This window comes from Montipora capricornis, chromosome 6 (assembly GCF_036669925.1).
Source record: "Montipora capricornis isolate CH-2021 chromosome 6, ASM3666992v2, whole genome shotgun sequence".
Taxonomy (NCBI): Eukaryota; Metazoa; Cnidaria; class Anthozoa; order Scleractinia; family Acroporidae; genus Montipora; species Montipora capricornis.
The window spans coordinates 21,245,643-21,270,058 of NC_090888.1; the positions used below are offsets into that span (position 1 = coordinate 21,245,643).

Here is a 24,416-nt window from a genome sequence, read left to right on the forward strand (position 1 = left end):
TGGCGACGTGCAACGGAGACGGGTTTATGTATTTTTCGTGTGGACACTCGCAGGTGTAAATGACTTAATTCAGTAGTAAATATGTCCATAATAGCAGAGCTCTGCGCACGGCGAACGCGCGCGCGGGGCACCATTGTTAAGAAAATATGGTAACCCATCGATGCAAGAAATCTTGGTTTTTTAGCCATGACGTCACGACCGTCCGTAGATACGTCTTTTGTATATTCCATTATGTCAAGGATTGAGCGAATATTATCGCAAATACTTCTACCTGAGATGTATCCTGATTGATTCTCATGTATTCAGTCCAGCAGCACTCGCTTCAATCTTTCAGCAATAACTTTAGAGGCTATTTTTGCATCAACATTTAGAAGGGGAATTGGTCGCCAGTTTTTAAGATCACAACGGTCTTAGTCCTTCTTCTGCTCGGAATAGGAGTAATTACAACCTGTGTCTGTGATGGACTCATTTCTCCTTTTATAAATGACTCATTAAAAGATTCCACGAAAAGTTCTCCAACCGAGTTCCAAAAAGGGCGATAAAATTCTACTGGCAATCCATCATTTCCAGGAGCCTTATTTAAAGCAAGAGAATTCAGGACCTTTGAACATTCATCTAAGGTAATAACTCCTTCATTAAACTGTCAGTAATCGTCTGAAAGCTTTGGTATTGGGAGATCTTCAAAATTGAAGGAGGTTTCCGTTTGTTAAATCCCGGTGAGATTTATACAGGCATCTAAGATTTCGAAAGGGTCAGAAGGGATAACACCACTCAACCGAAGTTTCCGAACGTGTTTCTTAATATGATTTCGTTTTTCTAAGTTAAGAAAGTATTTAGAGTTTTTTTTCTCTATGTTCATGCCAGCGTGCTCTGGACAATTGTACCTTCAACTTTCTTTTCATACATTTTTTCTTTCAGTGTATTTAAAACTACTAAATTTTCCTCAGATGGGTCGTTTTGAAAAGGTAGATGCGCTTCCTTAAGTTGTTCGTTCTGTTGCTGCTCTTCTCCTCGTCTTTGTTTACATTTATTCATAGAGAATTTTCTGGAATGCTTCTTAATATTATACTTAACCAAGAGATTATGAAGGTAAGAGAAGTAATCCCTCATACTGGCCCTATTCCCATCGTAATCCCTCTTAAGTTATTTTTAATCTCCTGCGAAATCCGGTATTCCTACGAGGGTTAACTGATAGCCAATCACATGTCTCCATTTCTACCAATGTTGACAGGTGAGCGATTTCGCACGCAATGATTCCCTTCGTTCGCGATTTACCATCAAACAAAAATGGCGGAGGATGTTGAGACAAACGGGTATATACATTTTGTGGACGAACGTGACTTGTTGACTTCAGAGTTAAGCGATTACAATGACTTATGTTTTGAAACCTGTATCTTAGAAGGAACGAGTTATGTAACCGACAGGATTTTGTACAGAATGGTAGTCGATAAGTACGATCTCTCTGACTTTAATAAACGCATTCTCGGTTTCCTTTGCGGGATTAAAATATGATGACTTTAATTCTTATATGGTGATAAAGTAGACAGATAGAGCTCTACAACAGTACCAAACATGAAAGGAAAACGTGAATCAAGCGTCCGATAAAAATTTTTGAACCCGTGTTATCGGATTCAAGTGAATTTGCAAAGCATGTATGTTAAATATAGCTGTCTCCTTAAAAAAGGATTTAACACGGTTTCGTATATGGCACAACCTTGAATGTGGTATCATTGAAACCTAGATAATTACGCGATTTCAGTTATAGATGTTTGAAACCTGTATCTTGAAAGGATCGAGTTTTATAAGCGACAGAATTTTGTAAACATTGGCAATTCGCAGACTACAGTCAACAAGTAATATATCGCTGACTTGGTTAACGCGTTCTTGATTTTCTTCGCGGGATTAAAATATGACGACTTAATTCTTAGATATTCATAAATTAGACAGATATCAGACATGAAAGGAAAACTTGAACAGACAGTGCGATAAAAATGTATGAACAAGTGGTATCGCATGGAAGTCAATTTGCAAAGCACGCATGTTAAATATACCTGCATCTTTCAAAATTATTAAACTCGGTTTCGTACATTGGACAGTGTTGAAATTGGCGTCACAGTGAACAACACAGTTAAGCGATTTGAATGATATATCTTTGTATCTTGTATCTTGAAAGTAACGAGTTTTATAGGCGACAGAATTTTATACTCAATGAAATATCGCAGACTACAGTCACCAAGTAACATATTCCTGACTTGGTTAACGCGTTCTCGATTTTCTTAGCGGACTTAAACTATGGTGACTTAATTCTATGATATTCATAAATTAAACAGCTAACGCTTTTAAACAGTACCGCACATGACAGGAAAATTTCAATTAACAGCACGATAAAAATTTTTAAAACCGTTAGATCGGATTGAAGTCAGTTTGCAACGCACGCGTAAAATATAGCCCCCTCTTACAAAATTATTTAACACGGTTTCCTACACTAGACAATCGTAAACTTGGTATCAGAGTGAATTATACAGTTAACCGATTTCCATGATATATGATTGCAAACTGTATCTTGACAGGGACGAGTTTTGTAAGCGACAGAATTTTGTAGACGATGAGAAAGTGCGCACTAAAATGGACAAGTAACGCAATGCAACCAAGGTAAACATATCTGCATCTGTCAAAATTATTTAACACGATTTGATAGATTGGAAATTCTTCAAATTGGTATCACTGTAAACTAGACAGTTAAGCAATTCCAAGGATGTATGTTTGAAACCTGTGTCTTGCAGACAATGAATTTTATCAGGCCATGAAACTCAATTTAGAAAACGGGGAGTGGCATCGTAACGATTTTGTTACACTTTCCCTCCTCCACGAAACTTCCACGTAACGCGCGCGGTAACATTATCCGCGGGAAAATTGAGGTCATCTAAAAATAACCTAAGAGGGATTACGATGGGAATAGGGCCAGTATGAGGGATTACTTCTCTTACCTTTATAATCTCTTGACTTAACCCAGTCCCATACTGAGTGCGGGTCAGACAGATCTACTCTACCTTCGTGTACCCAAGTTGGAATCATACGATTTATTTCGTCAACATACACTTTATCTCTTAATAAAGAGCAATTTAATTTCCAAAGTCCAGGGCCTTTAACACCATCACCAACATCTTTAAATTCTACTTTGATGGCAGATTGATCTGTTTCAATGGATGGTATGATATTAACTTCACATACATTATCTGATAAAGAGTTTGAGAGAAGGTTACATGATGCCTGGAGGACCTATGTCTAGAGCAGAAACGAAAGGAGAGAGAAAGAGAACGACAACGACAAAACAGAATAACAGAAATAGCTCATACTTAGCAGAAGAAGTTACTCCACAAATTCTTTCCTTGGGCACTAAACCGTTTTGTTATTTTTTGCGGATGCGTATTTCTAAAAGGTAGTTTAATCGGTTCTTCCTTTGTTCAGGAATGAAAATGGAATTTTTATTGTTAACTGGAAGTAAATAACAATCATCTGTACTCTTTTGGACATAAAAAAAAAGTTGATTTGTTTGTTTGCTTTGCTCTAAAATGCAAGCGAACATGTGCTTTTTTAATCCGTTTGCCCAACTGGTTTTCGTTGTGCCTCGACAGTGACAAGAAAAATTTGCCCTTATGTTATAAACACGTATTCGCAATGAGTTCTCATAAAATTAGAGGGAAATCTCTCTAGCTTGTGTTTTCAGAAGTTTGTTTAAAGCATCCAAACCTCATTTAAGTGTCGGAGCAGACCGTGTTTGAAGTTCGTCCTTTCTTGGTTGATTTCCGTATTTTGCCGATTCTTGTCCCAAGCCAACCTGGTGTGTTTCAATGACATACATCAAAATGTGAATGATCTTGTTTTCAGAGATAAAGTGGAATGAAGTATATCAGTAAAACTCTTCTTTGACCTTGAAATGACAAAGTGGTTTTTATGGCTTCTAATCTTAGTGCGGTTCCTATTCGCTGGCTATTGACAGTTTTGGTAGTAGCCAAAACGCGGGGCCGGGGCCGGGGTGGGGGTCGGGGTCGGGGTGCCTTTTTTTTCCATTTTTTTGTTTCAATTATTGTGGTTATTCTCCTGCACTGTTGTTTTCGAATGACTGGCATCTGTCCTTGATTTATGGTGGAGAAAACATTAAAAAACTTACGCAAGCTATGAAAGTTCTTAAGGACGGTGCCTACTAATTAAAGATATTTTTGTCCCGGTGTGTGATTATGCAGGAAATGTAGATCTTAACAAGTGTTATTGAAATCCAAAAAGAAAATTGGGGGTAACCACGCATTTTTCAAAGATAATTCATGAATGATCTTTGTAAAAAGCTTTAAAATACAAAGCAATGTATGGCGTTCTTTCTCAAATTGAAGCTTAATTATCTCTCAAAAATGCATGCATTCTTTTTGGATACCAAGAGTACTTACTAAGATCTACTTTTTCCGGATAGTTTTAAACCGCGCAAAAATATTCCTGTATTAGTAAGCATCACCGATAGGAAATCCGAGTATCTCGAGATGAGCAGAACGTGTGCGCAATAACAATAGTAGGCACCGTCCTTAAGGGACATCTTACTTTTTTTTTCTCGAAATCGGACTTTGTTTTTTTGTGTGTTTTAAAATCGAAGTTGGTATTTGCGAGCATCGAACTCAGCCTTTCAGAAAATCGGGGTTTGTTTTTCGAAATTAAGATAATTTTCAGCAATGCTGAAATTTGAGTTTATGAAATATACGGCAACTGCCAGAAACATTGAAGACTCGCTGAGCTCCACACTTTAAAATAGCACTGTAAGCTACAATCCTTTACAAAACTGTTGGGAAGGTTAGCACTTTTGAAGTCTTCGTTGCTTGTCTCCCCTCCCCCCTCCTTCAATGTTGTGCAAAACTGAAAGGTTTCAGGGGGAAATTGTTGAGTTACCTTCCAACATTGAATAGGGGGGAGGGGGGCTATGTAAGAGAAAGAGAAACTATTTCTTTTGAGCTTTAATAGAAGCGGGTGGAAATACAGCTCTGGTGTGGTTCATTTACATAACCTTCCCAACTACTTTTGTCTATGATTGTAGTTCCATGTAAGCAGTTCCAGGATGATCGTCACGCGGTCACGCAACGTTCTTATTTGCTTGTTTGTTCGTGTTGATGTCATGTTGTTGTCTCCCTTTATTACAAACGGTTTGTAGTAAAGCCAGAGTCGCGCGGGAACTTGCTAGTCAATTCTATTCGGACGTCAAGGGATCGAATCCAATATCACGATAAAAAACACAACATTCAAAACAAGCAAATGAGAAAGTTGTGTGACGACTATCGCGGAACGGTGGCTATGTTTCGTTTTAATTGTATTGCGGAGAAGGTTTTTAAGACGTAAACACTAAAATGTGGAGCTCAGCGACTCTTCAGCGTCTCTAGGAGTTAGCGTATATTCCTCACAAAAACTCCAATTTCAGTCTGAAAACCTCTTAATTTTGAAAAACAAACAAAGATGTCCCTTTCGTAGCTTACGTATGTTCCATATTTTTTTGACTAATTTTCACCATAAATGAAGAAAAGATGTTGAACATTCACATATAACGTTACAGGAGAATAGCGACAAAAATTGAAGCAAAAAGGTCTGGAAAGAAAAAAGACACTCCGACCCCGACCCCGGCCCCGGCCCCGGCCCCGGCCCCGGCCCCGGCCCCGGCCCCGGCCCCGGCCCCGGCCCCGGCCCCGGCCCCGCGTTTTGGCTACTGCCAGTTTTGACACTCTGGAAGTGTTGTAATCCGTTACAATGTCATGGAGCGGTCATTTTATTGGAAACGACCCACAGAACTCCAGAGAATATGATCCTTAGTGAAGTGTCCATTCTCTTTTGATGGCACTGAACGAGACGTCAAATCCGTAAAGAATTATTACAGGGTTGTTTGGTTAAAATGTTTATTGAATGATGGCGGATCGAATTTAGAAGAGAATTATCTAGACATGTGAAAACTCTAACGAAGAGAGATCAAAACAGAGAAAAGAGTGGAAGAAAAGGAAACCGCTAAGAGAGACAAGAAATGTTGCAAGAGACATTTCAGCGGAAATTACTCGAAGAAACAAATACAACATTGTTTCACACTTAAGACTTGAAACGGGAAAATCCCTATACTTTAGCACGGTAGTGAGAGAACTGTTGAAAACATTGGTATAACAAAGGATGTTGGCAATATAGAGTGAGAAAAGTTTTCCGCTCGTCTCCCCTAGAATGCAGTTAATTTTCTTGTAAGCTTCCAGCAACGTTGGTCAGAATTTCTTTTTACTCTGTTCCTGTGGGGTCGTTTCGATTACTAGGGCTAACAATCATAGGGAATATGTAGCACTTTAAGTTACTCTCTGACGGCTGACGTAGTTGCTTCGGTTTACTTTCCTTTGGCCTTCTCACTATCATAATCACTGACGCTGAAGCTTTTAGTCTTAATTCTGTTTCTGGTTTGCCAATAGCGCTGACGTATGTTGAATTTTTGTTTGCATTGGGCAATCGAGGCGACAGTGAATTGTAAACAAAATAGCATCATCTCGATCGACTTCAATTAGGAATTAATAGGTTGTGGTGACGTTTTTTAAACGAGCTTTTTAGAGAGCTTTCACACCTTTTACTTCATTTGCGAATTATTTTACAGTGCACTGAACAAAATTTTCTCGCTATAATGAATTTTTATCCAGGTTTGAGTACTCCTTTTGTATTAGCGTTTATTTTGCTTTTTAAATAGCATTTTCATGTTAACAGAAAACGACTATCGTACGTTCCCGCAAGTGGTTCCATGCGATTGCCATGGTAACTTCATCGCCGGAATAAATATGAATTTATCGGTAATGTCGCAGGCAAACTAGGAAAAACAGTCCACGAGTGCTCCATCGAAGTAGTCAAACCCATGATCTTCCATTTACTGGTTGTAATGCTCCCCTACAGGAGACTCATAGGAGCTATGTCATTAAACTAGCTTCTAGCGACTCAACAACTTTGTCCAGTAAGAATTGAGGGTTTAGTTGAGTGCACTACACCTACAAGTAATCTTTGGGAGGGTTTTGTTAGAACAAAACCGCTACTGGGTGAACGATGTACAATACAAGAAATAACTCTTCTTTGTGACTCATAGACAATCATATTATGGACAAGTGTATTAAAAAAAGAAAGATTAAGGCAACTTTATATCACCGTCATTTAAGGGTCCATTGGTCCTTTACTGGAATGAGTGTTAACATAAATTTATACATGTACATTTTCCAGCGCACTCGGCAAAGTCCCTGACTTTTGGCCATTCTGGCTTAGGTGGCCTTATGCATTCTAACGCAGCCTTTTCGAGGCATCACTACAGGCCAGTACGGCCTCTTATCGGCCTCTTATTCTCTTTAACCATGTTAAACATGGTTACTGAGAATAAAAACGCGCCAGTTCAGTGAAAAAACGCAACATGAACTGTTACAAATTATCTAGTAAACAGCTAAACCTACTTTTCATGTTACATCGAACTGTTTGAGGTGTGTCACCTTGTGTATCCGTGATATACCGGGCTCTGAAATCGTTAATCATTACACATATACATGGGACTAAAAGCGTTAACCATTACATGAAGGCAGTGAGGAACAGAGGGCTGAGGAATAGTACTACAAGAACAGTGGGCACTGAGGAACAAAAAGCTTAGAGGAAAAGTAGGCACAGAGGAACACCGTGCACCGAGAAAAAGTGGGCAAAGAGAAACAGTATGCTCAGTATAGAATAAAAGAAGATTGAACCAGAAGACTAAAAACCACCAGTTTTACAGGTTAAGTTACCTTGAATTGGGAACGTGGCTGCCTCTACTCTTTTTACATTGGAAGTCTATATTGTTGACACAACCCAGTCACCTCTTTACTGACACTCATTTAATTCATTGAATTAAGGGTGGACCATTCCTAAACTTTGACAGATCACGAAAAAGTGGTATAGCTTCCTTAAAAGAACTCCAGCAACAGATAGGGCAAAGATGATAATACAGCTTCTTACTGCAAAACTCGGAGATCCGTGAACACTGGTATGATTATTTCTAGTATCTTATTGTGGGTTTTACTTTGATTCATCACTATACATACAATTAACATTGCAGAAATATTGTTATTTTTGGACCACGGTTTTTCAAGTTTCACACAATCTCGTACCCAGAGTCCTCGGGCTTCTTGGTCAGCGGGTGAACGCCCGGAGAGACTCTGGGATAATGGACTTGAACTATTTTTTTTTATTGGTCGCCTGCATAACGATGGCAGTCCGACAGGAAGTCGGTTAGTAATTCGGAAACCCCAGAATTTGGAGGGAGATTCAAAATCTAAAACTAGTTTCAGTGCTGTTCGTTTTTTCTACCTAAGGCCCGTTTGAAACTTAGAACTTCACATGAGCCGAATCTAATGTAAATGAGAAAAATCTCGCTCATTTGCATTAGATTCAGCACATGTAAAGTTCGACGTTTGAAACGGGCCTTACAAACTATAAATCACAAAAGTAAATTTGTGGAAATTTTCCCACACTGCTAAAAACTGATTACTGTTACTGTTGCTAAAGTCTCGTAGGAAAACATTACATCAGTCTCTTGGAGGAGAAATCCGTGGAGGAAGGTCTTCTCGAAGCCATTCAGAATTACGGAAACATAAAATTGTAGTAGAAGAGGACATAGGTGTCGTTTCCGCTAGTAGCCAAAACGCGGGGGCGGGGCCGGGGTTAGGGTCGAGGTGGGGAGCCTTTTTTTTCCCTTTTTCCTTTGGTTTCAATTTTTGTCGTTCTTCTACTGTACTGTTGTTTTCGAATCACCGGCATCTGTCCTTCATTTATAGTGGAAATTAGTCAAAAACCTTAAGGAACTTACGGAAGCTATGAAAGTTCTTAAGGGACATCTTACTTTTTTTTCTCGAAATCGGACTTTGTATTTTTTAAGTGTCTTTTAAAATCGTAGTTGGTTTTTGCGAGCATCTGACTTAGTCTTTACGAAAATCGGGATTTGTTTTTCGAAATTAAGATAATTTCCGAAAATGCTGAAATTGGAGTTTATGAAATATACGCTAACTGCCAGAGACACTGAAATAGCATTGTAATGTTTACTTCGTGAGAAAAAAAAATCGCGGTTCCACGATGATCGTCACGCAGTCACGAAACGTTCTCATTTGCTTCTTTGATGTCATGTTCGTGTTGATGTCATGTTGTTGTCTATCTCTTTACTACAAACGGTTTGTAGTAAAGCCAGAGTCGCACGGGAACTTGCTAATCAATTCTATTCGTACGACAAGGGATCGAATCTAATATCACAATAAAAAAACACAACAACATCTTCCCGGCCCCGGCCCCGGCCCCAGCCCCGCGTTTTGGCTACTACCCGCTCTTACAGCAAGCCAATGATCATTTCTCCAGTTTCTTTTACGGTCTGTAACGCTAAATTTTTTGTTTCTCGAATACTTTCAACCCGCCATTTATACTGCTTGCTGTTTTCTCTTTTCTGTTTCCGTTCAAACTCAACCATGCGCAATATGACCGGAACCCACGTTTTCTGGGAAAACGGAGTCGATTATTCCAGAGTCTTTCCGGGCGCTCACCCGCTGACCAAGAGGCCCGAGAACTCTGGGTACGAGATTGAGTTTCACAGTGATCATGCATGACACGAATTTCAATGAAGTGTTGTACAAAACCGAAAACAAAACCAATTATTCCGAGAAATTGAAAACGGAATACCATTCATTTTGGGTTGACATATCTTCCCATCTCCTAATAATGATGTCAACGCATTTCATGCCAAAAATGTGAAACAATCTGATTTTGTGTAACTGTCACAGAGGACTGAAAATCAGGAAAAGACATCCGAATCATTGTCACGTCCGTTTTTATACTAGAGACGTATTATCAGTGTGAACGAACTTGGACAGGACCTCCTCAGTAACATGACCTAGAATGGATCTATCCTAACTAACGAACGACTGAGATAATTAGAGATTCGAAAACTGGAAGAGATGAAATACTGGATAAAAGGCCAAAATGTAGACAGATTGCACTTCAGATCTTCAACGAACAAGAATTTCGTAGGAAACAATAAACACTGAACTAGGTGATACATTAAGAATTCTTAAAAATAAATAGCTTGAACTCTTTTCTTGAAATTATACGTAGGCAAGAGAGTTGGCAGAAACAACATCGCATTTTAAGAGGATTGTAAAACTTATGACCTTGATAAAAAGCGCGGAGAATTGTTTAGTATTATTTCTACAGTAAAATAATTGGAAGGTCTTACAATTTCTTGTATAACAGGAATGTATTGAATTTTTCAGTAAAACAATTTTGTTTGCTAACAGTGAACGGGAAGGGTCGAGATTTGATAGGAGCATATAAATTTGCCCAGCTGCAAGGTATATATATGTGTTGCAGGGAAAACCGGGTCTCAGGTTGAATCCTTTTTTTACAGGTTAAATTGCTGATCTTCATTTTACCTAGGTTGAATATGCACTCAGATGAACAGAGGAAACTTGTTTTGAGCCTAAATTAAACCTCGAAAAAAAATAGGGTTAACCAGTTAGGATTAGTTGTGGTTATTATACATCGATATCAATTCTGACTTTTCAGTATACAAAAGTAAATAATGAAAAGAACTGTGTTGGGTTGATCCTGCATGTTCGTCGCTGAAGTATAGCGGTGAAGACACAGGACTATAGATGTCGAGTCACAGGTAATGGCATAGTACGGCTTTGATCTCTAATAATTTTGCAGTGTTGAGACTGAATGGACAAGTGTATGAAAACTGAAACCGATAACCGATTAGAAAGCTGCCTCGAAGTTGCGGTAGCAAAAGACTTTATGATACAAGAGGAAAAGTATTGTCATGCATTTGACTGGCTTTACATCGGAGACTATCGTGAAAGTTGCCTGTAGATAGTCAGTATAAAAAATGTGCCTAAGCTCTAGCTTCGTAAGTACTTGCTGCCGTGTACCTCAAGGATAGCTCCTTGGACCAATTCCCTTCCATTCACTCATTTCTCATTTCCTAAAATGTGACACACTGCCCGGGGTAATAGATATTTCAACACACTTCATTCCTTCGGTTGCTAAATATTAAACGGAAATTTACTAATAGAATACCAGAAGTGCAGCAGATAAGTGGCAAATAAAAAATTCCTATTCAAAATAACTCAAAACCATGTTTCTTGAAGAAATTCTAAGTGTTAAGAACGGCTGACTGTTAGAATCGAGAACTACCGGTCAACGGCCCATTTGGCAAATCGCTCATATTTTGCCCAAAGATACACTTTAGTGACCTATTTCTAAAAATGATATTAAAACGTTCCAGCGAATTTTAATTTTCGAGAAACTCGGGAAAATTTGAAAACGCGACGAATGGCTGTTAAAGTCTTAAAATACATTCAATTGGCCTCAAACTTCACACAAATATAGAAGATCATTCTAGTTTATTGTTCATCTCAAATTTATCTCAGATATGTTGTTATAGTAGTTTTGCGAACCATTTTAAAAACACCTCTAAGGCGTGTTAAAGATGGCGGCAAAATTTAGGTCATGTTTAACAGCATAAAAATGCATCTGGTACCTCACTTTTTTATTATGTTACTTTACAGTCTAAAAATATCATTATTAAACATTTACCATGCCAAGTTTCATATTCGAACTCGCAGTATTTCGCTCTGAAGAAAACGAAAATCGGTGTCCATATTAGGCGCAATCGACACAGTATTAATGTGCGTAAACTAGGGTTCCAATATGTGACCAATGAATTTGAATGGCCATGGTTCATATAAAATGCTAACATTGATTAAAATCCCGTCAATTCACTGCTAGCATTGGAACATAATTTCCACAAAATGGAAACCGTTTTTAGACGTAGTTTAGAAACCTTGCGTGTTTTTGTTTAATTTCCTCAGTTTCCTGTCGGCCGTCATGTCTAGTTTGTCGTCGGGTGGTGTTCCCCTTAATTAAAGAACACTGTTGTTATTACAACCCCAAGAGGTTTCCTGGAGCCGCCTTAGTGTTTTTTACACCTCACTAAAATGCTTTGAGTTCGTATAACGAGTCCGTAAAAGACCATAAGTTGATCGATGTTAAATATCTTGAAGAAAATAATAGCATCATATCTTATTTTGGTAAACAACAAAGCTTGGGAGAAGTGCACGTAGTCGAGAGATAAAATCAGGAAATGTATTACTGGTAGAAAAAAAAATTCAAACCGTGGTTATCAAAAGTGTGTGTGTAAAAAGGTAGCGGCAAGTTCCACTGTAATAAATTCCGATTGGAAACAGGAAGTTACACGGTGCGACCCCAAGTAGATGGAGAGATTATAATATGGCTCATTATTTCCCAAAAATCTTACAGAGAACGTATATAAATGCTGTTGATTCCCCTCAATACCACTCCATATCTCCTTAAAGCGCCCGAGCTTTCTGCTATTAGCCAGGAATAAGCTCTTCAATTAACCGTGCTGTGTGGTTGACATTTGAAACTCCGTAAAAGCGTAACACAATCGCACTACCAACCCAGTCATGCTACTGATCTTGCGTGCAGTAACATTAGATTGGAATGAGCTTTTAAAAGTTGTCCTATCCTGGAGCAATTATATTTTGTCTTTGAATGGCTTTTAGTTGTAGCTACAGTGCTGTACTGAACAATCCTAGCCCCTGTGGGCTCTCAAAAGATTATCCGTCCCAGCTTGAATGTGTTGCTGTCAAGGACTGTAGGAAAGATGTGACTGGGCACTTGAGTAGTCTTAAACTGAGCGCTAATAAAGGCATTGGAACGGAAGTGAACTTGCTGTTAGCTAGAGCTGGTAAGTAGCTTTTAGAAGCAAATAGCCTTTGTGCGATGAATGTATTTGCGTGTGGAGAGAAGTTCTACTAAAGTAATTGTTTTCAGCGATTTTCTCAACAGAAGAAAGGCATTATGACCTGAACATTTGTCCACGCCATAGAGCCGACTTCGGTATCCGCTGGAGGACAAGAAAAACCCTTTGCACAGTCCCTGCGGAATTAGCCGTCCATAAATCCTAGAATGCCGGGGGAAGTCATCGTGTGGATAGCAGGCAATCTGAGTATATTTTTACAAACAGCAAAAAACTTATTCCAGTTGGATCACGTAAGTTAAACATAGGTCAGAGTTAACCAGTTGACACATTTACGAATAAATATTAACGAAAAGTTAAATTAATTAAACGACGCTTAATTTCTACGTTGTAGTGTTAGCCTTATGAATTTTACCGTGGCTTTAAATAAAGATGATGATGATGATGATGATGATGATTTTTAAATTAGGGTTTAAGACCCTTCGCGGCACACACGTATCCGAAATTTATGGGAGTAGCCCCCTCTTTTTCTCCCCCCCTCCCCCCCTTCCTTGCCGGGCAACGGTCATGCCAATTTTCCACCAATGTGGAGGGTATCCAAAGTTAATCTCACTAAAGGTAATTGGTTGAACAAAGTTCAGCCTGCCTGTAAATATTCTGTGATGAGAGCTTCGCGGGATAGTTCAGTGAAAGCTGCACTAAGAGGAAATCCTTGGGACCCTCACTAGCGTCCGCTTAAAACACGGTGTCCATTGCAAACAGGTTCTAATATTTTGTGAAATAATAGTTAATTTTTAACCCTTTTATAACACCGTGTGACAGAGTTTAAGATGAAAGACTAACATACACAGTTGAACCTCCCGTAAGCGACCACAAAAAATGTCAAGCCGAGGTGGTCGCTTACGAGAGGTTCGACTGTAGTACAATGTCCAGACAATAAGCAATCTGGAATAATCACGCAGCTTTAAAATGACATCACTGAACACTGTTAAAGGTGTCTCAGCGAAAAATGCCCTTGAAGTGTCCGCTTATTTTACGGGTTTTCTTTTGCAAAAAGATGGCTTAATATTGGTGTCCACGTCCGCTTAACAGAGGTGTCTGCTGCTGAATGCAGGTTTATTTTACAGTAAATGTGGGAAGAAAATTTTGGGACTCAAGCAGGTGTCCACTAATAGAGGGCGTCCCTTTAATGTGGGGTCCGCTTAATACAGGTTTTACTTTGGCTATTTTGAAACTATTGCGAAAACAACCGTGTGGCACAGGCTACTCTAGTAATAAACATTGTACATGCGCTGTCAAGAAAATTCCTCGCCGTCTACGATTCCGGGTGATTTCGGGAACGCATCTTGCGTTGTTTCTTCTTTCTATATTACCTCACATAAGGTTTCTAATAGAAAGATTTCAATACAGTAAGATTTTTACTAGGCTCCGAGATTTGGGAGAATAAAATAAAAGAAACCACGGATGAGTACTTATTTTCTCTTGCTCTATTCCCCTTTGAGCCAGGCTAGAATTTTAATAAATCGGAATAGGCCTAACCCATCTTTGTTTATTTTAATCTATTTGTTTTGCTGTTCAGCGATTTGCAAACAGTGCAACGAAGTTGTGAGCAAGCAAGCCCTGTTGAACCGGATTTGGGAGTCTGCCGCAGCCGCACCCACGCCCGAGCCTGTCACTGAGGCTCCTTTGGAGGTCGAGTCACGTGAACTTGAAGGGGTAAGTAGAAAAAGGCAACCGATGATAGTGTACTCCCTAGGGTTTCTTCCTCAGCTATGAAGATGTTAAATTAAAAGATTCTCTGAGATCGTCACCGTAATTGTATATTGTTGATCGCTGAGTTGCACGATTTGGGTCTTGGAGTGGGGTGGGGGCGCACTAGGGGGGGGGGGGGGTTGCTGAAACTCTCTTAATAAGGTGATGGAGTTCAAGGGAAATGTTTCTTGTTATGGTTCTTCTCAAGATATTAGAGCAGAAAACGACAACGGTTTTTTTCAAGAGTATACTGAGGTGGAAAACGAGAGAGGAACGGTTTGTCACAGAGTAAGTTTTACTTGTAGGCTCCCACGCAGACGCTTGTCTGCTCGTTCCTCCCCAGCGCGAGACGTGGCACGAGACTAGACCCAAAGAGCATCAGTGTGGGATGGATTAATATCATAAGAACAGATATTTGGAACAAACTGATATTTATTATTAACTGACTTGGTGATCCCCGATGGCTAGCTCTCTGCAGCCAAGGTGAATCAAATCCTGCACTATGATTGGCCACCCAAGCTCACAGAAAGGAGCCATCTTAACCGCTCGAGATTAGCCGTCGTGTCCAGCAAGACTTCGTCTCGGTCCATAAACAATCCAAAAAAAAGCGAGGCCAATATCCAGCCATCTTTCACCGAACAAGCTTGGTCAATGACCCATATTTATATCTTTTACCTTGTAGGAGCACATGGAAACAGGCCCTTCAACTGCGCAAACGACTGACAGCGACGTTTCATCCAACGGCCTCGAAACTAAGCTGAGAAGTCTTGAAATATCGACCAGTCGGCGGGATGATGAGACATTTCTCAGTCCAGATACTGGAAGCCTCGTCTCAAGTACAAGCGAGGAGGCGCCAGCCGCAAAGCCAGCCACGTTGCACTCAGTGTATTCTGAAAAACTGAATGAGTATTTAGTTTCGACGAACATTGCACCAATAACTCAACCTTGGATGGAATGGGATAAAGCTAGTGCCAGCACCAAGAAAAGATACACTAAACGAACTGTAGAGATCGTTTCGTCAGTCCTTCATACTCTCAGTCCTAGTGACCGAGGTTCTCTTTGGCAAGCAATAGTCTCGTCCCCAGCCATGAACAAAGCTCTTGAATTGGATGAATTACCAAAAACGACCAAGGGTTATCTCCAGGCCCTAACCGAGGCATACAACCATGCTCACGGTTGGGACACAAAAAGGGCAGATCCTGTCTATCATGTCTGGCGTTGCCAGCTTCAAGGCAATCTCAGGCTTCATACCTGGTCTGATAAGACATCGCTTTACTTTGGCGAACCTGCATCGCCTACAGTATGGACGCGTCGCTCCCACCAGCCCTCGCCAAGGATAAGGGTTGATAGACAGCAACTTGACCATTTCTTGTCATTCATAACGAGCCCCCATTTGGTACAAGATCTACCCTTCGGACAGAAAACCTTGAAGCTCTCGTCTGGCAAGCTAATAGAGATACCAAATGTCATCCGAACAATGATACCGCAGAGAATTGCGCGCCAGTATAGCCACTACTGTGAGGAGACAAACTTCAACCCATTTAGCGAGCGAACCATGCTGCGTGTACTGGCAAAATGCAAAGCCTCTGTCCGGAAGTCTCTTCAGAGGCTAGACTATTTCGCTGCAGATGGTGCGCGTGCATTCGAAGATCTCGACAACCTAGTTCGCCAACTGGGTGATCTTGGTCTGGGAAACGAGTGGCAAGTACAGCTCGTCGAGCTGCTAAAAGCCGCCAAATCATACATTAAAGGAGATTTCAAGGTAACGCTATTTCTAACTGTAACGCTGGCGTTGCGAAGAGATCTGAATTCCAGTATGTTGAAAAGAATGAAGTCTTTTCCCAAATTCGAAAATGGCAAATGATTGTAACAGGCTGACTAACTGTTTATATATATATATATTGATATATTGGCATCATTTTTTGTTGTTTACACTTATTCATGATAAAATACATACAATAGAGTTGAAGAAAATTAATTCATTGTCTTTGAAATCCAGCTTCCTGTTTATTCATTTTAATTTTGTGGGCCGCAAGCCCCTCACTAGACATCTCTCCAATATCCTGATAGGTTCATGTGAGCAACTCATCTCCTGTAGCAAGTCACTGCAGTGTTTTTTGCCCTCGTGACACTACCGATCCTGACCTACAGCAGCAGTGTGACCACAGCCATGACGAGGTATGTAAACAGTGCGAAAATCTGCACTCGACTCTGCACAGCATCACAGAGGCAGTTAAAGGGGCGTCCTTTGCAACGGAGGATGACAGAGACGAAGCTGAATACCTTGCAAACTCCGCCACCCTTTCTATCAAGTCATGGATTTGTCACTTACTGAGATAAGTCCACCAAGATCAGGCTCCTTTAGATATCATTGACACTCTCGATCCTGAACCAGTTTTAATCGTCAATGACTGGGCGATGAAATTTTTGCCTCAAAGATACAGAGAGTCACAAACGGATTGGTTCGGTAAGCGTGGCTTATCTGGGCACATGTCTGTTGTGTACCGACGGATACAGGGAGAACTTCAGTGGCAAGGCTTCATCCATATAATCCAGTCCTGCAGTCAGGGAAGTTCTACCGTGGCAGCAATTCTGCACCACGTACTTGCATCCCTGAAGCGCGAACACCCTGAAGTAAACAAAGCCTACTTCCGTCAAGACAATGCGGGCTGCTACCACTCCTCTCGCACGATACTAGCGTGCCCAGAGATCTCAGCCAGCACTGGAGTACAAGTGGTCCGCGTTGACTTTAGTGATCCTCAAGGTGGAAAAGGGGCTGCAGATCGGTTGGCTGCAACCTGTAAAGGACATGTTAGGGCTTTCATCAATGAAGGCCACGATGTTTGTACCGCCACGGACCTGAAGAACGCGTTGCTATCACATGGGGGATTGGAAGGAGTACGAGTGGTCTCGCTTGACGCCATCACCGAAACACCACATGATTCCCGTAGTATCACAGGGATAACTAAGCTGAATAATTTTCAGTTTAGCTCTGCTGAGTCCATTACCTGTTGGCGCGCGTATAGCATTGGCCGTGGGAAAACAATCAAACTGGAAAAGCCGTCATCTGGTAAGTATACACATTGCATTTTAGAACTTACCATACACATACACATAGACGCACTCGGCTATGGTAACGGTACGTCCCATAGACTTGTTAAGTAGAGTCTGGACGCACCAGCTAGTTTCCAAGTACGACAAAAAATAACAAAGTAGAAATGTACCTTTAGGAAGAAACATTAAACTATAATACTAAACGAGCTAAGATTATCTAACTACTATAAAATATCTCAGTAGAAATTTATAACAATATCAAAAAAAATGTATACAAATTGTTCAGATAAAAGCACGCAATCGAGGTCTAGTTGGAACACTAATCGTATTTGGTATAATCTCAAATTTTCTATGGAGATATGCTAATAGACTAGGGGTGGCCGGGGAGCGCAGATCAACTCCCAAAGCTTAACAGCCCGAATAATAGTGAATCGCTTGTGGAGGGATCGCTAATTGCCCGTACACTTTTAGGCATTTGTGTTGTTCTAATGAACTGATGTTGTTACACTGATATTATTTAGCTTTATGAACGAAGAAATGGTCAAGCGTTTCTTTTGCAATTTAGTCAGGCAGCGCTCTTTCTTTATTTGCATGTCTTAGGCCCTGGATATGACTTGCTGGAAGTATCGTTCTCTGAAGGAACCTTCAGGTCCTTTTCCAAAAAAAGCACGAAAACTGCAACCGCAACGTCAGTACCAGTATTAACGAGTGTGGCCGAAGAACCGTGTGCTGATGTTTCCGCCATTAATAGTAGCCAAGCAGCAGGGGTATATTCCTGCCCTCAAGAAGGCTGCGTTCGTGTCTTTCAGAGGCTGTCTGCATTAGAGAGGCACTTGTCTCTGGAGAAATGTACACAGTCTCTGGAAAGACTTTCCGTCATGGACTATGGCCAAAATGGGCTATCAGTCCCGTTTGGAGCAATGGGGAGGCGCGTTACCAACACTCCAAGCCTCTATAGGTCGCCAAGAAGTCCATGCTGTTTTACAAGAGGGTTGGGCTCTCAGGGCAGCCAAAAAAGCGTATCGCTTCAGTGCCAGGCAGAAATTATATCTCAAAGCAAAATTCCTCATAGGTCAAACGACAGGTCGAAAGCTTGACGCCGAAATGGTTGCGCGGGAAATGCGCAGAGCCCGGGGACCTGATGGTAACCGCCTTTTTCAAACATCTGAATTCTTAGCCGCCTCGCAGGTTGCTTCCCTTTTTTCTCGCCAAAGTGCCGCATTGCGCCGAAGTGATCCCGATGAGACTAACATTCAGGCATGTGAAGAGGAGATTAATTTTACTCAGGCAAAGGAAGCTGTAGAGACAATCCAGCTCCAGCATCCTTTGGTGTACGACCAGTACGATCTTTGTGCCATGGCGATGGAAGGGAATCTAAAGAACCTGAAGCTGCCTATGCTACAGCGACTGTGCGAAGACTTGGGGCTATATGTACCTCACCCACCCATACGAAGAAACGCTCCATACTTAGTCCTTCTGGAGGACATTACAAACAAATGCACGTGACGGAAGTAACTCTCAAGAATTGTCAGTGTTTCGCCTCTTCCTAGCTTATTTAGCAATCATTTCTTGACGGGGGAGGGACCGTTATATTTAGGAAAGAGGGAAAGGAGGAGGAAATATCTTTTGGAGGAAAATAATATCAGCTCTGACGAGGGGCTTACGCATCCGAATTGTCGGCTTTTCCAAATTTGGTCCAGTGATTAATTAATTAATTAAATAGCGATTAATATGAACTGAGAATTGATGATCTACTTTGCTTCCGGCACTGTCCGCAACACATCTGAATACATAGCTCTCGCGAGGTTCGAATTTTCTGCAAAATAGTTTTCCACGAGAAATCAGCTGACTAACTTGTGATTTTTTTACGCTTTTTTTAATAAAAGCGCAAAGGAATTTATCCTCCCCCGCACCCGACAACTCTTCCCTCCCCTCTTCCTTCAAGGAAGACAAAATTGGGGTTGGCGTTGCGTGACATATTTTTCGAATTCTCAAATGTCAAAAAATTATATGTACATCGGAAATATTGTCCGTAAATGATTCAGGAATTGGTCCCTGTTATTATGGTGTAGCAGTACGATGGATGCACGGTATCTGGGTATGTCTCTTGTTATTTCATAAAACGGTATAAATAAGCATGTAATGAATATCATGCATGAATACTGTAAGTTTGTTTGCAATTTTGCAATGTGTTTTCCACACGCGATCGTGTATCGCCGGGGGTATTTGTTGGAAAGTTTTATCCATACTATAACGGTACTATTTTGAGTATCAGCTAGATTTTAGCTAGAAGTACATTGTCTTACTAAATTGTCTTGCCTTCCACATTCTGACCAACGTGACGAAGCGGCCGTGTAATTAGGGCTTAAAGCGGGGGAAAGCGATAAATAGTTTCCACGAGTTCATGTTTGCAAGTCACCTTAGGTAGCTCAAACCTCTTTTAAAAATTGCTTCAAACTTACACGGTGTTACGTTTATTCCATTATTGTGCTTAAAAATATGCGAAATATTATTAAGGCAACTAGGCAAGGATTAAGTAAATTAATTTTGGATAATGGATTTATATAATTTGAAGTCCTTGCGATACTCTCTAGAGGAATTCCAAGATTCAGTAAATCACACTGGTGATTACAGAGGATCTTCTTTTTAAAGGTCTCAGCTATAAATCGACAAGCTTTACCTTAATTGCGTTCGAGGTACGAGAACGCAACACCTAATTTGTGTTGTAAGGGAAGTTTTTTCGAGATTGCATTTTCGTCGACACACTTTTGCCTCGCTTTGAGGCGCTTGGTTACGTTTTGCCTCACTTTGACGAACTATCGCACGTGGTGATTTGTGCGTCGTCGGCGTTCATTATTCTAGCGTTTGGTGAGGTGTGATAATCTTCCATCGTTCATCGTTGAAAAGAGCTGAAAGATTGCTGAAGGTCTGTCAACTGAAGTCGGTAAAATTTTACTTTGGATTAAGCATGGTTCGTCACTGTCCTTGGAAAATGTGTGCGACTCCTCGCGCTTGCATCAAACCGGTTTGTTTTGCTCGGCGGCCGTTGTGCCACAAAGTGAATCTACCGAGTTGTGTAGCTTGGCGGCCGTTGTGCCACAAAGTAAATCTACCGAGTTGTGTAGCTCGGTGGCCGTTGTGCCTCAAAGTAAATCAATCGAGTTGTGAAGCTTGGCGGCCGTTGTGCCACAAAGTAAATCTACCGAGATATGACGCTCGTCGGCGCGCCATTTCATCATGACTTGTGATATTTACGGGATTGAAATCAACAAACTGAATTTATTTTGTCCAAGCGTTCAGCACAGAAAAGTAATCTTAGGTCTTTAATACCACAAGCTGAAAAGACTTGCACGTAATAGTTTCCTTTTAGGGTAATCTACGGTCATTGTCTACTTGTAGAATTCCAAATAAATAGTTAATAATTACGTCTAACAAGTTGTCACGTTCATAGATGCAGTACAGTGGAATTAGATCGTTATATCGAGGTATCGTTATAACGAGACGCCCGATATAACGATATTGCCTTAAAATAACCGAAAATATCTTTATATCGGGGTAAAATTAACATGTGCTTTTTTACTACTGTACATATTGTTTAATTAAACTTGTAATGAGTATCAAATGACTCACAATTTGCAAAGCATTAGACGTTATCAAGGTTACACAACAAAGTCTGTGGTATGAGTCGTAAAAGGGAAACAAAACAAAACAAAACAAAACTTAAACATTTGATGTTGTATCTGTGTACTGATGCTGTAATATCGTTATATCGGGGAAGATTTTACGCTCGGTACGCTAAGAACTCAGCGTTATATCGGGAATATCGTTATATTGAAGATCGTTATATCGGGGTTCTGTCCCATACATTTTACTGTAACTTTTGCCGGGACATAGCATGTTTATCTTTTTACCGGGGATATCGTTATATCGAGGATCGTTGTATCGGGGTTCCACTGTAATAACATTTCCCTATCGCACGAACCATCCACCCTCCCCCCTCAGTTGCTACCTGTACCAAACCTGTACCGTCCTACAAACATCGAACGCACTCGCCTAAGCTTCGATTACCCCTAGTTATAGATTTCTATATATTTTCATCACGCCAATTTAAGTTGGTAAATAAATATTTCGAGGGTCCTTTGAGCCAAGTATGTTACGTAGATTCTCGAATTTCTCAGTAGGAAGCCTTCGGCGTTCGAGTATGAAACTTGGCATGGTAAATGTTTAATAATGATATTTTTAGACTGTAAAGTAAAATAATCGAAAGGTGAGATACCAGATGCATTTTTATGCTGTTAAACATGACCTAAATTTTGCCGCCATGTTTAACACGCTTCAGAGGTGTTTTTAAAATGGTTCGCAAAAGCACTATAACAACATATCTGAGATAAGTTTGAGATGATGAATGAATTAGAATGATTTTTCTATATAAGTTTTTTCCAGAATTTATCGAAAATTAAAATTCGCTGGAACCTTTTAATATGATTTTTAGAAATAGGTCACCAAAGGGTATCTTTGGGCAAAATATGAGCGATTTGCCAAATCCCGTACGAGATTTTTTGGCCTAACAGAGCCTAAATCAGGCCTAACAAAGGCCTGAAATGGAACACCGGAGGTTAACAAGAGCCAAAATTGAGCCCAACAATATTTTTTTGGCTTTCAAGAGTTGAGACTAACAAACTGTAAGTCTGTTGTTAGGTTACTGTGAGCCTCCGGTTAGACAAACACGAGCCTTAGAAAGGTAAGTATCTTGTTAGGTTTGTCCTGTAAACCAAACATAAGCCAAAATTGACACAAAATATTTTTTTGGGTCACGTAAAATAATTCTCTAAGCTAACAACTGACCAAACAAGAACCGTATTTTGGCGGTGAGTCGTCATAGTCATTGGATTTCCCAGTGCGAAGGACTGCATGTGCATATCTTGAATTCTGGGACTTTTAAAGGACACAAACCCGAAAGCTTACGGCCCAATGATTCCTCTTATTCAGTACTTAATAGCAATCGCAAAGACAAGAATAAGGCTGGATCAATAATTTTACCACTATTAGCGCCAATTTTCTGGACATCGCCGATTTGTGGGTGCAGTGTGGAAAAACGAAGGCAATCGAAAATAAACACCGATGTGGGATCAGTCGCCGCAGAGCAAACACTTGTTTATAAATCTTGCTAAGATTCGAGCCAAGTCTGTAATATAATTATTACTAACCTTGCCGCATGTATGAAGAATGTCTGGAGAAATAATTTAACGATACTAGTGGATATAGTACTTACTTGCCGAAGGATGAGAATTGTCACAAGCTAATACTTCGTATGGAAAATTCCCCACTCGAAATCCTTGGCGCTAAAATTTTAGGTGACCGCTGAGCAACTCAAAAAATTTAAACTGCTCGCTGAAATGCGAGACGAAACCTTTGGCAGATTTTAGAGACGATAAGTGGTCTGACATGAGTTTGCGTAGTTGTGGCCTTTTAAGTCTTTTAAGAAAAGTGTTGAGACAAAAGGAAATATATTTTCCCTTGATGACAAATAAGGTTCCCTGAACATTTGACCTGATCATCTTATTCAGTTCAGTCACAGTGCGTATAAAAAAGTATTTATATCGGAGCAACGGCTAAAATCAATAGATCGACTGTAGATCGACAGCCCAAAGCTTATGTTCCTTTTTAAAACTTTTAGCCAGAGAACGTTTTTATTGTATTTTAATAAGTTTTTAATTTAATTGCACTCGTGTTGACACTTACTGAAAATATGTTTTGAGCGTCCCGCCTGGGAGGGCCTTTTCAAAACTGTTTTGATCTTGTTTGACCATCTTAACTACTGCGAGCCGACGAACTTGCATTTAGTATCTTCTTAACCTTGGCCTCCGGGGGAGGTACTCCCACATATTGGCTATATAGGTATGTGCTGCGGGATAGGGTATGGTTTTTGAGGTTCTCGGTCTTTAACAAAAGTAACATTTTTACCCCTGTTGGCATAATGTTCCCGATATCATCTTAGATAGCTCAAATTGCAGTGCGTAAACGCCTAGCTAAATGAAAAAAACAAATTTTATGCTCGATGCTCAATTTGCAATGTTATAAAAGAAATAAAGCTGACCCGTTCACGCCATTCTTAGTTTTTGTTTTTGTTTCATTGTCGGGTTTGTGTCTTAAGTAGGCCATCAATTAGGTTTTAAAACCCTTTGAGGTACGCACTTTACGTAGCGGAAATTTATATCAGTACCCCCGGGTCCTAGCCACTCTGCTATTTCGTAACAAACATCCCGTTGGTTATTTGACTTGCTGGGTGGTAAATTTTCACTTATGAAACCCGCGTATTTTCAATACCTTTTTTTAACAACAATTTCATGTCTTAATTAAATTTAACTCCTTTCATAGAAGGAATTTTAATAGAAATTAATTTTATTTCGTGAAGTCCAGAGTTTCATAATTAGTACTAATCACTTTTCGATGGCCACTGTTTGACTGTTAAATTAACACATTTCTAGCCCGTTGTAACTTCTAATTAGCTAATTAGATGCTCAATTTGCAATGTTATAAACGAAATAAAGTTGACCAGTTCACGCCATTCTTACTTTTTGTTTTTGTTTTATTGTCGGGTTTGTGTCTTAAGTAGGCCATCAATTAGGGTTTAAGACCCTTCGAGGTACACCCTTCACTTAGCGGATATTTACATGAGTACCCCCGGGTCCTAGCCACTCTGCTATTTCGTAACAAACATCCCGTTGGTTATTTGACTTACTGGGTGGCAAATTTTCACTTGTTAAACCCACGTATTTTCAATACCCTT

General features: G+C 40.2%; 1 protein-coding gene and 1 pseudogene across 1 annotated transcript in view; one reads left to right on the plus strand and one right to left on the minus strand.

The window, feature by feature from the left end:
• LOC138050346 (E3 ubiquitin-protein ligase TRIM56-like) overlaps positions 1-22,975 on the minus strand; it is an 87,714-nt gene extending 64,739 nt beyond the window's left edge. The window contains exon 1 of the mRNA XM_068896698.1: positions 22,899-22,975. The gene's annotated coding sequence lies outside the window, so the exon portion shown is untranslated. The remainder of the gene's footprint in view (positions 1-22,898) is intronic.
• LOC138053374 (uncharacterized) lies at positions 15,660-17,666 on the plus strand (annotated as a pseudogene).
• Positions 22,976-24,416: the final 1,441 nt, after the last annotated feature.